The sequence below is a fragment of the Papio anubis genome, chromosome 12 (genome assembly GCF_008728515.1).
Source record: "Papio anubis isolate 15944 chromosome 12, Panubis1.0, whole genome shotgun sequence".
In the NCBI taxonomy this organism is placed as follows: Eukaryota; Metazoa; Chordata; class Mammalia; order Primates; family Cercopithecidae; genus Papio; species Papio anubis.
The window spans coordinates 14,150,503-14,162,929 of record NC_044987.1 but is presented as its reverse complement, the minus strand read 5'-3'; the positions used below and the strand labels follow the sequence as shown (position 1 = coordinate 14,162,929).

The following is a 12,427-nucleotide window of genomic DNA, read 5'->3' as shown; positions in this document are numbered from 1 at the left end:
TGGAATTGCATTCTGCTTTCTTTTTCTTTCCAATTATAGCTGCAAATACAGGAACCAAGGGATGAACGTGAAAAGAAGTAGTGTAAAATGCTGAAGATTTTTTTGGTTTTCTCTTGAAAGTATTTTTCATGGTGAGAATTATTTTCTTGTGGACAGAAAGAGCTAGGACCATAATTTATGACATTAAAAAGCATTTAAGTGCTACAGACTTCTCTGTTTAGGAAAGACAGACTGAAAACATATTGAAGCGTACTATGGAGCTTTCAGTTAATTCGATTATTTACATCATGGTATGAATTATCATACTGTTTGCCACATTTTGAAAGCTGTTTGACTCCTCAGAAGTATTAACAAATTGACAAATTCTTACTGAGCATTTACATTATGCTAGGTACTTTAGATATATATCGAGTTTATAGTCTAGTAGAGGATATAAAAAACTCATGCATATGATGTACCATTTTTGGTGCAAGCATGTAAGTATTGCAATGTTATATATTTGTGTACTGACATGTAGGTATTTTACATAAGCTACTATATTTAATCCTCACAACAACCTAGTCATGAAATTATTGTCATTCTTGTTATCGCATGCACATTAGTCCAAACAAGCAAACAAAAATTGTCATTCACTTTTATAGATGAGAAAATTTACATTTTGAGAGGTTAAGTAATTTACCATAAGTAACAAAGCCATGGAGTGATGAAGCCTGGGTCAGTCAGACTCTAAAGCTCTTTCCACTGTTTGTATATGAATAGATGAAAGCATTTTTATCATGATTATTTGACATCACAAATAGTGATGCCAGTGAGTGAAAAGGAGATAGGGATCCTAATCTTTATGCCAAGAACTGAGTGATGGAGCAAATCATTTAACATCATCTGTAAAGTGTGAGGGTTGGACTAGGCAATCTTGGTTCATGATTCTATTCAGTGTAAGATTTTCACATATGGTCTATGGAAACAATTCTCATTACTTTAGAGTTTTTATTATATTTAGTTTCCATTACTGATCCTTCATAATCTGCTGTACATGTTGGAGTGTGTGTGGTGGGGAGGGGAGGGTGATAGAGTGCATATCGTCTTCTATATTATGTACAATATACATTTATTTATTAAGATTATTATTGTCTGTCATCTTCTTCCCTTCCCCCAAATATGTCACAAAGACTTAGACTAGTGCCTGGCTACATAGTATGCAGTTATAAATTAATTTTTTGAACGAATGAATAAATAATAGACTTGTATAGTACATTGGCAAAATATAGAAGTAACTTCATAATTCTTACCACCAAAAGATTCCCTGGGGGCCAAAATTAGTAATCTTTCTATTACAGTGATCCTTTAAGGAACTAAGTGTAAGAATCTTAAAAAGAAGAACACCTACGAAACAATCAAATGTAGTCAAGTAATCTTAAGTCTGCTGGAATTGCCCTTTACAAAATTATTGGTAGTATAGAACTTGGTAACCATAGGTTTACCCAGGATTCTATTTGAAAATACTTTACTAAAGCATTCCATATAAGCAGAGAAAAAAAGCAGCAAAGTGTCTCTTTGGTTTATTTATGTGTTGCTGTATAGATAGTCTCAAATGCTGCAAATTTACAATGAGTAGAAAATATTCAGACCGTTGAGTCTTTTGCTTAAAATATATTTCATAAAGTATAACATAACCTTTACTGGTAGTTTTGTTTCATTTAAACATTAGGCTTCTTGAGAGTTTTAACAGTTTTATTGAGATGTAATTGGTGTATAATAAACTGCCTATGGTTAGAGAATAATTTGATAGATTTTGATAAATACACAATTAGGAAACTATCACCAAAATTAAGAAAATAAACATATTCACCCCAAAGGTTTCCTTGTGCATTTTCATAATTTCTCCCCACCTCCACCCCTCCTCACCCATCCCGAGATATACTCATTAACTTGTCTTTGGTCCTTATAGAGTAGTTTGAATTTTCTTGCTTTCTTTCTTGTCATTATAGGTTAATTTGCAGGTCTTTTTGTAAGTGAACTCACGTAGTTTGTGCTCTATGTGGTCTCTTTTACTCTACATAATTATTTTGAGATTTGTCTGCGTTCCTGTGTATCATTAATTCATTTCTTTTTATTGCTGAATGATATCCCATTGTGTGGATATACCACAGTTTATCCATTCAGCTGTTGAGGGGCATTTGGGTTGTTTCAAGTTTTAGACTATTAGGAATAAGTTTGCTTTGGACATTCACGTAAGGTTTTTGTGTGTACATAAGCTTTCATCTCTTAGGTAAACAACTAAGAGTGGAATGGCTGGATTATGTGGTAGGTATATATTTTAACTTTTTAAGAAATTGCCAAACTGTTTCTCCAGGTGGCTGTATTGTGTTACATTCCCATTAGCAACATTCCAGTTGCTGCACAACTTCACTAATAGTTGGTTTTGTCAGTCTTTTTAATTTTAGCCATTTAACTATGTGTGATGGTATCATATTATAGTTTTTATTTGCATTTCATCTGATGACTACAAATGTTAAACATATTTTCATGTGTCTATTTTTATCATCCATATGTCTTCTTTTGTGGATTATCTGTTCAAATCTTGTTTTTAATTGGGCTTTTAGTTATTGGGTTGTAAGAGTTCCTTATATGTTTGGGATATAAGTGCTTTTATTTTATTTTATTTTGCGGCGGAGTTTTGCTCTTGTTTCCCAGGCTGGAGTGCCATGGTGCAATCTCGGCTCACTGTAACCTCCGCCTCCTGAGTTCAAACGATTCTCCTGCCTCAGCCTTCCGAGTAGCTGGGATTACAGGTGCCCACCACCATGCCTGGCTAATTTTGTATTTTATTTTATTTTTAGTAGAGACAGAGTTTCACCATGTTAGCCAGGCTGGTTTTGAATTCCTGACCTCAAGTAATCTGCCTGCCTTAGCCTCCCAAGGTGCTAGGATTACAGGCATGAGCCACTGTGCCCGGCCGTAAGTCCTTTTAGATATATGATTTAGAAATCCTTTCTCCCAGCCTGTGGCTTGTATTTTCATTTTCTTAGCATCCTCTTTCTCTCTTTAATACTTTTATTGAGATAGAATTCACATTTCCTTGAGCAACAGTTTTAAACTTTGAATTCTAATTTATCATTTTTTCTTTTATAGATTGTACTTTTGCTATATCTAAGAAATATTTGCCTAACCCAAGGTCACACCTCTTTGCTTCTGGTGTTATAGTTTTGGGTTTTACTTTTAGGTCTGTGATACATTTTCAGGTAGTCTTAATTTTTGATTTTTGTGGGTACCTAGTAAGTGTATGTATTTATGGATTACATGAGATATTTTGATATAGGTATGCAATGTATATTAATCACATCAGGGTAGATGGAGTATTTGTCACCTCAAACATTTATCTTTTGTGTTACAAACAATCCAGTTATACTCTTTTAGTTATTTTTAATGTACAGTAAAATTATTTTTTACTATAATCACCCTCCACTACCCTTCCCAGCCTCTGATAATCATCCTTCTACTCTCTGTCTCCATGAGTTCAGTTGTTTTAATTTTTAGCTTCCACAAATGAATGAGAACATGTGAAGTCTGTCTTTCTTTTGCGGGCTTATTTCACTTACCATAATGACCTCCATTTCCATCCATCTTGTTGCAAATGACAGGAACTCATTCTTTCTTATGGCCAAATAGAACTCCATTGTGTATATGTACCGCATTTTCTGTATCCATTTGTTTGTTGATAGATACTGGCTATTGTGAATAGTGCTGCAATAAACATGGGAGTGCAGATAACCCTTCGATATCCAGGAGTGTCCTAAATCTAAGAATGTGTCATATTATTTTTTCTTTATTTTTTCTCCTCCTGCTGTTTGGGGTCTCTACAGTGTCCCCTACTCCTTTGTTTTATTTGCACACCTGGGTAGTCCCTTTCTAATCAAAGGATAGTTGGATCTGCATTTCACGTCTGTGATCTTTATGTTTAGGGAAATCCGTTTCCTGGTCAAAGCCTACCAGACTTCCTTGGTATCACTCCACAATTTAACAGATTTGGCAAGTATGTTTTGTAGTTAATGGTTTGAGATCATAATCATTTCCTTCATGCTCCTCCTGCCTTCTATTTTTGCTTTTAGTATTGAGGAAGGTTAATGGAATAGAATTGCTTTTGCTCTCTCCCATCTTTACCTGGAATTGAACACATATTTATTGAAGGAATGAGTGGTTGGCAGGAATGTTGCCATTCAGGTGGAGACATGTTTCTCTTCAAATGTATAGCTGGCAAGTTGCCATATGACACAGAGATATTAACTGAATTCTCCACTGAGCTCTGGGATTAGGAGATACAGATTGTGTAGGATTGGGAGTTCTTTCTATTGGCTTATCTTTTCCTAAAACTGTGTAATGGGATATGAATACCTTTCTACCTAAGTATCTTGTCATTATACTAGATCTAGTTTTCTGAGTCTCACTTGTGAAAGCTTTTGGTTAACTATTAATAAAAAACTGTACAAAGGGAAGATGATAATGGTTTTTGTTGTAAGGTGGTAGTCCAGAGGTTGAAAGCAAGGGTTCTAGTTAGACTGTGAGGTTTTGAATCTAAGCTCCCTCATCTACTAGTTATATAGCTTGTATATGTTACTTAACCTCTCTGAACCCCACATTTCTCTTCAATAAAACAAGGCTAAACATTTTACTTATCTCATAGAATTATAATTAAATGAATTAATGCATAAAAAGTACTTAAAGCAGATACTGTAAGTATGCAAGTAAAGCTACTCAAGTTTCGCTATTATTGTACTGATTTTAATTGTTAATTATTGTTCTTACAGATAATGGATGACGTGTTTGGAGCTATCACCTAGCATAATTTTTGACTACCAAATGTAGTTTGAGACTTTTGAGTGTCTTCAACTAACCATTCTTCTCAAATGAATATTTTTCAGGGAAGCTAACCCAGGAAATGTGACACAGTTTACTGTATTGTTCCTTACCTCTATGATGTGTATTTATTCTAGCTGGTTCATCTCTTCCTTATACACAAGTTCCACAGAATGATTTTTTTCTAGTAAGAATTAAGAAACCTTTGTTCTGATGATGAGCTCATTTAAATTTGGGTTTAATTTAATAGAAAATTAAACTAGGTTTCCTTAATGGGGAATCTGGCCAATCACCATCCTCCACCCTCCCCGGGTAGAATTTTTTCCAGGAATTAAATAGCTCTATCTAGCAGGGTCTTCCTGCCTTTGGCAGTGGAGCAGTACAAAGGCCACATTGAGCATAGCTGCTGGGGAAACCCTTTTTCCTTCTCTAGCCTATAAATGCTGTTCTGTCTCTGTGAAAAACCCTGACATCAGCTCTTGGAAAAATCCAAATACTTGTGTTAGAACAAGGCTGAAACACTTGCCTGGGCAGAGACTAATGGCTGAACTATAGTTCTAAGTTTACCAGATTGCGTTTCAGTCTTGTTATGCTTTAAAAAACAAAATAAAAACTATGAGTTTCAGACAATAATCTAGAGAAATTAGGGTAGGAAGCACAACTTAATAGCGCCTCCCATTCTTTACTAGTTTCTTCTTATTTTTCTCTTTTTTCTAAAAATCTGCCTTCAAGATAATGTGAAATTCTTGCTTGAGGAGTGAGGGAGAGAAATAATATATCAACATTATAACCTTTATGCAGTGTTTTCCACATATTAGATGCTGCATAAGTATTTGATGTTTGAGACAAAATAAACTGTAAACAAAACAGACTGTACTTAACTTCCTTAGTGTTCAAATTAGATCATGATGTAAAACTCTCCAGTGGTTTTCCATTATATTATGAATAAACTCTAAGCCTGTTTCTATAGCTCACAATCTTAGGTTAGCTGGCCCCTGTCTGCTTCTGTGGATCTCATTTCAGCACTACTCTACTACTCTCTTGGTCATTTTCTATGCTTAAGCCACAGTGGACTTTGTGTATCTCAAATACATTTGTCTGCTTATCCTTTGTGACTCTTGTACTAGCTGTTTACTTTACCTATAATTCTGTGGCCCAGATCTTCCTATGGTTGGTTCCTTCATTTAAGTCTCAGCTCAAATGCCTCTAAGGTCTTTTTTGAATAAACTAAATTAATGTATTTAGTCAAATAATATCTTTTTTTAATTGCACTTACCATGATTTGAAATTCTTTGGTACAATTATTTTTTTGTGGAGTTTATCTTCCTCCTGTGGAATGTAAGCTGCTTGAGAGCAAGGCCCTTATCTGCTCACTAACGTAACCTCCAGTGTCTTGAACCTCCTGGCATAGGTTGGTGTTTGTGTAACTCTGTATGCACTTACTTGGCTGCCTATAACGGAAAACACAAGTCAAACTGACCTAAGCAGTAACGCATTTACTGGCTCACATAAAAAAGAAATCTAGAGGTAGGCGTCAGAGATTTTTGATTTAGGGACGTAACTATGTCAAGGGCCCAGATGCTTTCCATCTGTACAGTTTTGCCATCAAAATCAGCCTCATCCTAAACTAGTCATTAAAGGTGAATGCGAAGTAGCTGTTAAGGCCGCTTGCTTCTTCACTGAGGTTCAGTGGGAGGGAGAGAAAGAAGTTTCACATCGTTCTGTCAAGAATAAGGAAATACTTTCATAGATGCCACCAGTGAACTTTGTTTCTACTTTCATTGGCTTTTTCGGAACCAATTGCTTACCCAAGAATGGAATTACTGTTAGGCCAAAAAGGCCCATCACTGTTGCTACAGATGGAGTTGGCTTGACCTGAGTCATCTGGACTCAGAGGAATAGTAGATAACTGAATAAAATTGGAGTTCTCTTAGAAGGAAGGCTGTGGTTTCTGGGGTAACTTATATCCTCTATAGTTCTCAATAAAAATGTATGTAATGAGTGAATTCATGTAGTAAAAATGTATTGAATTGTCAGGGATATGTTCAGCACCATAATACTTAATTAGAATACAAAATCAAATAGAATGTGGTCCTTGCCTTCAAATAATTTAAAATCTAGTGAGAGAGTCAGACAAGTTAATGGAATATTAAAATTGCTTTCAAAATCAGCTGATTAATTAAAATAATTTAATTTAAAAGATGAAAAAGAGAAAAGGGGAAGCAACAGATGAGATAAAAAGCAAATAGCAAAATGACTGACTTAAATACATCAGTAATCACACTGAAGGTAAATGGTCCAGACACCCCAATTAAAATGTATAGACTATCAGATTAGATGAAACAGCAAAGCCCAAGTGTATGCTATAAGAAACACACCTTAAAATTAAAAATACACAATGTTTAAAAGGTTGGAAAAAGATGTGCCCTGCTAACCTACATTAAAGGAAAACTGGACCACATTAATATCAGATAAAGTAGATTTAAGATTATGGAATATCAATAGGGATAAAAAAGGTAATTTCGTACTGATAAAGGGTCACTTTAAAAAGAAGACATATCTAGGCATGTATACACCTAATAACAAAACTTCAAAATTCGTGTCACAAAAACTGACATAACTGAAAGGACAAATAGACAAATCTACAAACATTGTCAGTTATTTTAGTATCCGTTTTTCAGTGGTTAATCAAAGTAGATAAAATAAGCAAGGATATAGAATACTTAAACGATACTGTTGACCAATTTGATTTAATTACACTTTTGGAACATTCCAGCCAACAACCAAATACTTCTTTTTTTTTTCATGTTTGCAAACAAATATGGGACATTTACCACGACAGACAAAATTCTGGGCTGTAAAGTAAATTTCAATAAATTAAAAGGATTCAAGTCATACAAAGTATGTGTCCTGGTCACCATGGAATTAAATTAGAAATCAATAAAAGATCTTTGGAAACTCTCCAAACATTGGAAAATAAATAACACAATTCTTAGTCAAAGTAGAAATAAAAAAGGAAATGGCAAAGTATTTTGTATTGGATGCAAATGAAAACACGACATACCAGAATCTGTTGGTTGCCATTAAAGCATTACATAAAAATTTATAGCATTAAACACCTGTTAGAAAAGAGAGAAGGTCTAAAAGCAATGACATCAACTTCTTTTTCTTTTCTTTTCTTGTTTTTTTTTTTTTTTTGAGACAGGGTCTTACTCTGTTGCCCAGGCTCAAGTGCAGTGGTTTGATCACTACAGCCTCAACCTCCCGGGCTCAAGCCATCCCCACCTTATCCTCCCAAGTAGCTGGGACTACAGGTGTGCCCTGCTAATTTTTTTTAGTAGAGGTGGAGTCTCACTATGTTGCCCAGACTGGTCTCAAACTCCTGGGCTCAAGCAATCTTCCTGCCTCGGCCTCCCAAAGTACTGGGATTTCAGGCATGAGCCACCGCACCTGACCAACTTCATTTTAAGAAACTAGAAAAAGAAGAGCAAATTAAAACCAAAGCAAGCAGGAGAAAAAAAAAATAGAGATGAGAGCAGGAATCAATGAAGTAGAAAACAGGTAAACAGTAGCAAACATTAACCCCAAATCTAGTTCTTTTGAGAAAATTAATAAAATTATTAAACCTCTAGCCAGCTGATTGGGATGAAAGGAGAGAAGACAAACATTACTAATATCATAAATGAAAGAAGTGATATCATTACAGATTCTTCAGATATTAAAAAAATAAGGGAGACTGGGTGCGGTGGCTCACACCTGTAATCCCAGCACTTTGGGAAGCCGAGGTGGGCAGATCACTTGAGGCAAGGAGTTCAAGACCAGCCTGGCCAACATGGTGAAACACCATCTTTAGTAAAAACACAAACATTAGCTGGCATGGTGGCACGAGCCTGTAATCCCAGCTACTTGGGGGGCTGAGGCATAAGAATCGCTTGAATCCAGGAGGTGGAGGTTGCAGTGAGCTGAGATGGCGCCACTATACTCCAGCCTGGCCAACAGAGCAAGACTCTGTTTCAAAAAAAAAAAAAATGATAAGGGAGCATTATGAATAGCTTTGTGGCAATAAATTTAACAATTTAGATGGAATATGTTGGTAATTTTATAAATTCCAACAATAATATATACAATATGTAAGTATATATTACATATACATAAAATATAAAAATATGTAAAATACATATGCACTCTGTGTGTATGTGTGTGTGTAATGACTGGGTAGGTTTTATGCCGGGGTACAAGATTGGTTCACCATACAAAAATCAGGCAATGTAAGTAAATGGATGGTAAATGGTGGTAACTAGGTTTCTCAACATCTGAAGGGAGCTAAGCAAGGGAGAAGACTGAAATGAACCCGATGGAATTAGATTAGAATTAGAGGTATCAGTATGAACTCATGCTGAGCTTAATATAGATACAGATACATGGATAGCTACAGAAACAATTATAGATATGTTGTATTAGCCTCTTCTCACACTACTAATAAAGACATATCTGAGACTGGGTAATTTATAAGGAAAGAGGTTTAATTGACTCACAGTTCCACATGGCTTGGACAGCCTCACAATCATGGCAGAAGGCAAATGAAGAGCAAAGTCATGTCTTACATGGCAGCAGGCAAGGAAAGCTTGTGCAGGGGAACTCCCCTTTATAAAACCATCAGATCTCATGAGACATATTCAATATCTTAAGAACAGCACAGGAAAAGACCTCCCCTTCGTGATTCAGTTACCCCCCACCAGGTCCCTCCCACAATGTGGGAATTATGGGAGCTACAATTCAAGATGAGATTTGGGTGGGGACACAGCCAAACCACATCATATGTATGTGTGCCCCAGTTAGTATAACACATACATTTCCCTGCTCTCTCTGCTGAGAGGGCCTAGAAGTGGTGACATCTCAGCAGCAGTGAGCGCACCCAGCTCCTGGATCTTGGTTACTAAATATCACTCTCCAATAAAATAGCTCCTTGGAGAAATGGTTGACTCTAAGGCTGCAATAGGGAAAATGCAAGTTGAACCTAGAGTGCCTTGTAGTGCCACAAACAAGAAAGTGCTCAAACAGAAGGGTGAGAGCATGTCACTGGCATAAACTGGAAGAATTTGAGCAAGATAATAAATAACATAGTATTGGATTAGAACTCAAAGTCTAAAATAAACATATATGAGCCCATACTGATATAAATGATTACATAAATACATGGATGAGAAAACACAAATCTTCCTTACAGAAAAATTGCAAATAGTATATGTAGATTCCTATTCCTCCAGGAGATGGAGCTTAATCCTCAGATGCTAGTGTGGATTGGGCTTCGTGACTTCTTCAAAGAAAAAAATATGGCAAGGGAAAAATAGTAACTTTACAGGGAGACGTCGAGCAAACACTCCCTTAACCAAATGACCACGGTTAGCATTACTAGTGATAAGTCATATTGGTGTCATATATCCTCTGATGGGTGATGAAAAGGGTGCTTCAACCCTGTGGTATTCCAAAAATAGACCCACATTTATATGGAGAACTGATTTTCAAAAGTGCAAAAGGCAATTCAGTTTCAACAAACGGTGCTGGAACAATCGGATTTCAATTGGATATCACACTCTATATAAAAATTACTACAAAATATATTGTAGACCTAAAAGTAAAATAGGAAGTCATTCAACTATTAGAAGAAAATGTAGGGGTAAATCTTTGTGATTTGGGGTTAGGCAAAGATTTCTTAGGTGTGATACCATAAGCATGGGCAGTGACCTAGTTTCCAAATAAAGTCACCCAGATATGGAAGTTAAGACTTCAGCATATCTTTGGAGAGAACACAATTCAACCCACAACAACTATAATGGTTTCCAATTAGGACTGCTTTCATGTTTAATACAGAGAAGCTGAGAATCTCTATATGCACTTAGTGATTTTCACATACTACATAAGAAATGCGTCTTCCACATTTATGTTTACTCTTCAAATGTGTTGGTGTTGTCATTAATAAAACACAAATTCTCCTGAAAATATTATAAATTGTAGCTTTGGGCATTTATTCAGTTTGTGGATAGTACCATAACTGCTATTATGTATGTCCCTGGGTTTTGTTTGTTTGTTTGTTTTCTACTTTCAACAGAAATAAGGAGTCTCTCACCGATTTCTCGTGCCTCACTTTGTCACTTGGGCATTAAAATAATTTTACCCTGGCCCTTTGTCTTACAAGGTCTGTTGCCAAAACAGCTTCTTCAGCTTCTGCTGCTGTTTCCATAAAGATTTGACATGAGTTCTTGCAAGTGATCTAGGGGATGAGTGTGTCCTCTCTTTTCTGTTTACCTAGTACCCACAGAAACTCCTTTCATCTCTAGTCCAAACTCCCATCTGGATTCCTTACTATAAATGAATTCATCCCAAGGAAGAAATCAAGGGGGAGTGTAGAACTTGGATTACAAGGATATTTGTTACAACATTCTTTATTATGCTGAAAAATTAGACCCAGCCTAAATATTTACAAAAGGGAACTTGTTAATTAAGTAACCATATCACAGGATACTTTGCAGCTATCAAGAATTATTTAGAACTATATTTTTTAAATATTTATCTGATTTGGAAGTCCAATATATAAAATAAATAAAAAACAAAGCAGCTCTGATGTGTGGGGAGTCTGGAGCCCCATCTATACACTCCCGCTCTGGGAGAGACCTCTTCTAAACCTCTAGAATTTTATGGAGCACAGTTTGAAACCAGCACTGTAGTGAAATATTTAATATTGTAAACATATGTTGATGTTTTAGTAAGTTAAAGTTATCAATATGTCCAGTATGCTTTAATTTTTATGAAAAGAAATTTTAAACATTGTATACAGAAATCTATCTCTATATTGGGAAAAGATGGGAATATATGCATAAAAATGCTGGGTGTTGGGATTATGGGTGATTTTTGTTTCCTATTTTGTCTTTAGTTTTTAAAAGTTTATACATGTACTTCTTTGGACATAAAGGAAGTGAGACATTTCTTCATATTGAAGAGGCAGAGAGAACCATTGCTTTATAGGAAACTACACTTTGGAAAGATGGCAGTCTCATTACTCAGTCCCCTGAGAGAGGAATTATCTTGAAAATGTAATAAAAATATTAGTAACAGATTTACTAGTGTCAGTGGTCTTGTGTGTTAAGTATATTAGGATAAGCCACATTTGTAACAGCTAAGGGAGAAAACATAACTTAATGTCAGTGTTACACAGTGAACTTTGTAGAGCAGTGATTCTCAATTCTGAAATGTTGTAAGAGGAATGTCAGAATTCCTAAAACACTCATCCTCCAACCTTTCAAATTCCGTGCTGTGGTGAGCCATCGTTACTGATAAGATTATATCCCACTTGTGATTTCTTTGTTTTGGGTCAAGAAAAGCTTTTGTAAAAGCAAGTGTAAAATGGCATGCATATCATTCATTTCCTCATTAAATCAGAGGTCCTTTTATCTATGGTGGTTTGAAAGTCTGGGGTATTCAGATTTGACAGCAGAAAGTGTGTTTTTTTGGTGATAAAATAAGTGGATTGCTAATTCTGATTGAGGAATTGTTAATGTTTGACACCAGAACCAGA

General features: G+C 35.6%; 1 protein-coding gene across 5 annotated transcripts in view; it reads left to right on the top strand.

The window, feature by feature from the left end:
* Nucleotides 1–12,427, top strand: part of ARHGEF12 (Rho guanine nucleotide exchange factor 12) — a 147,566-nt gene that overhangs the window by 48,807 nt on the left and 86,332 nt on the right. The gene's annotated exons all lie outside the window — the stretch shown is intronic.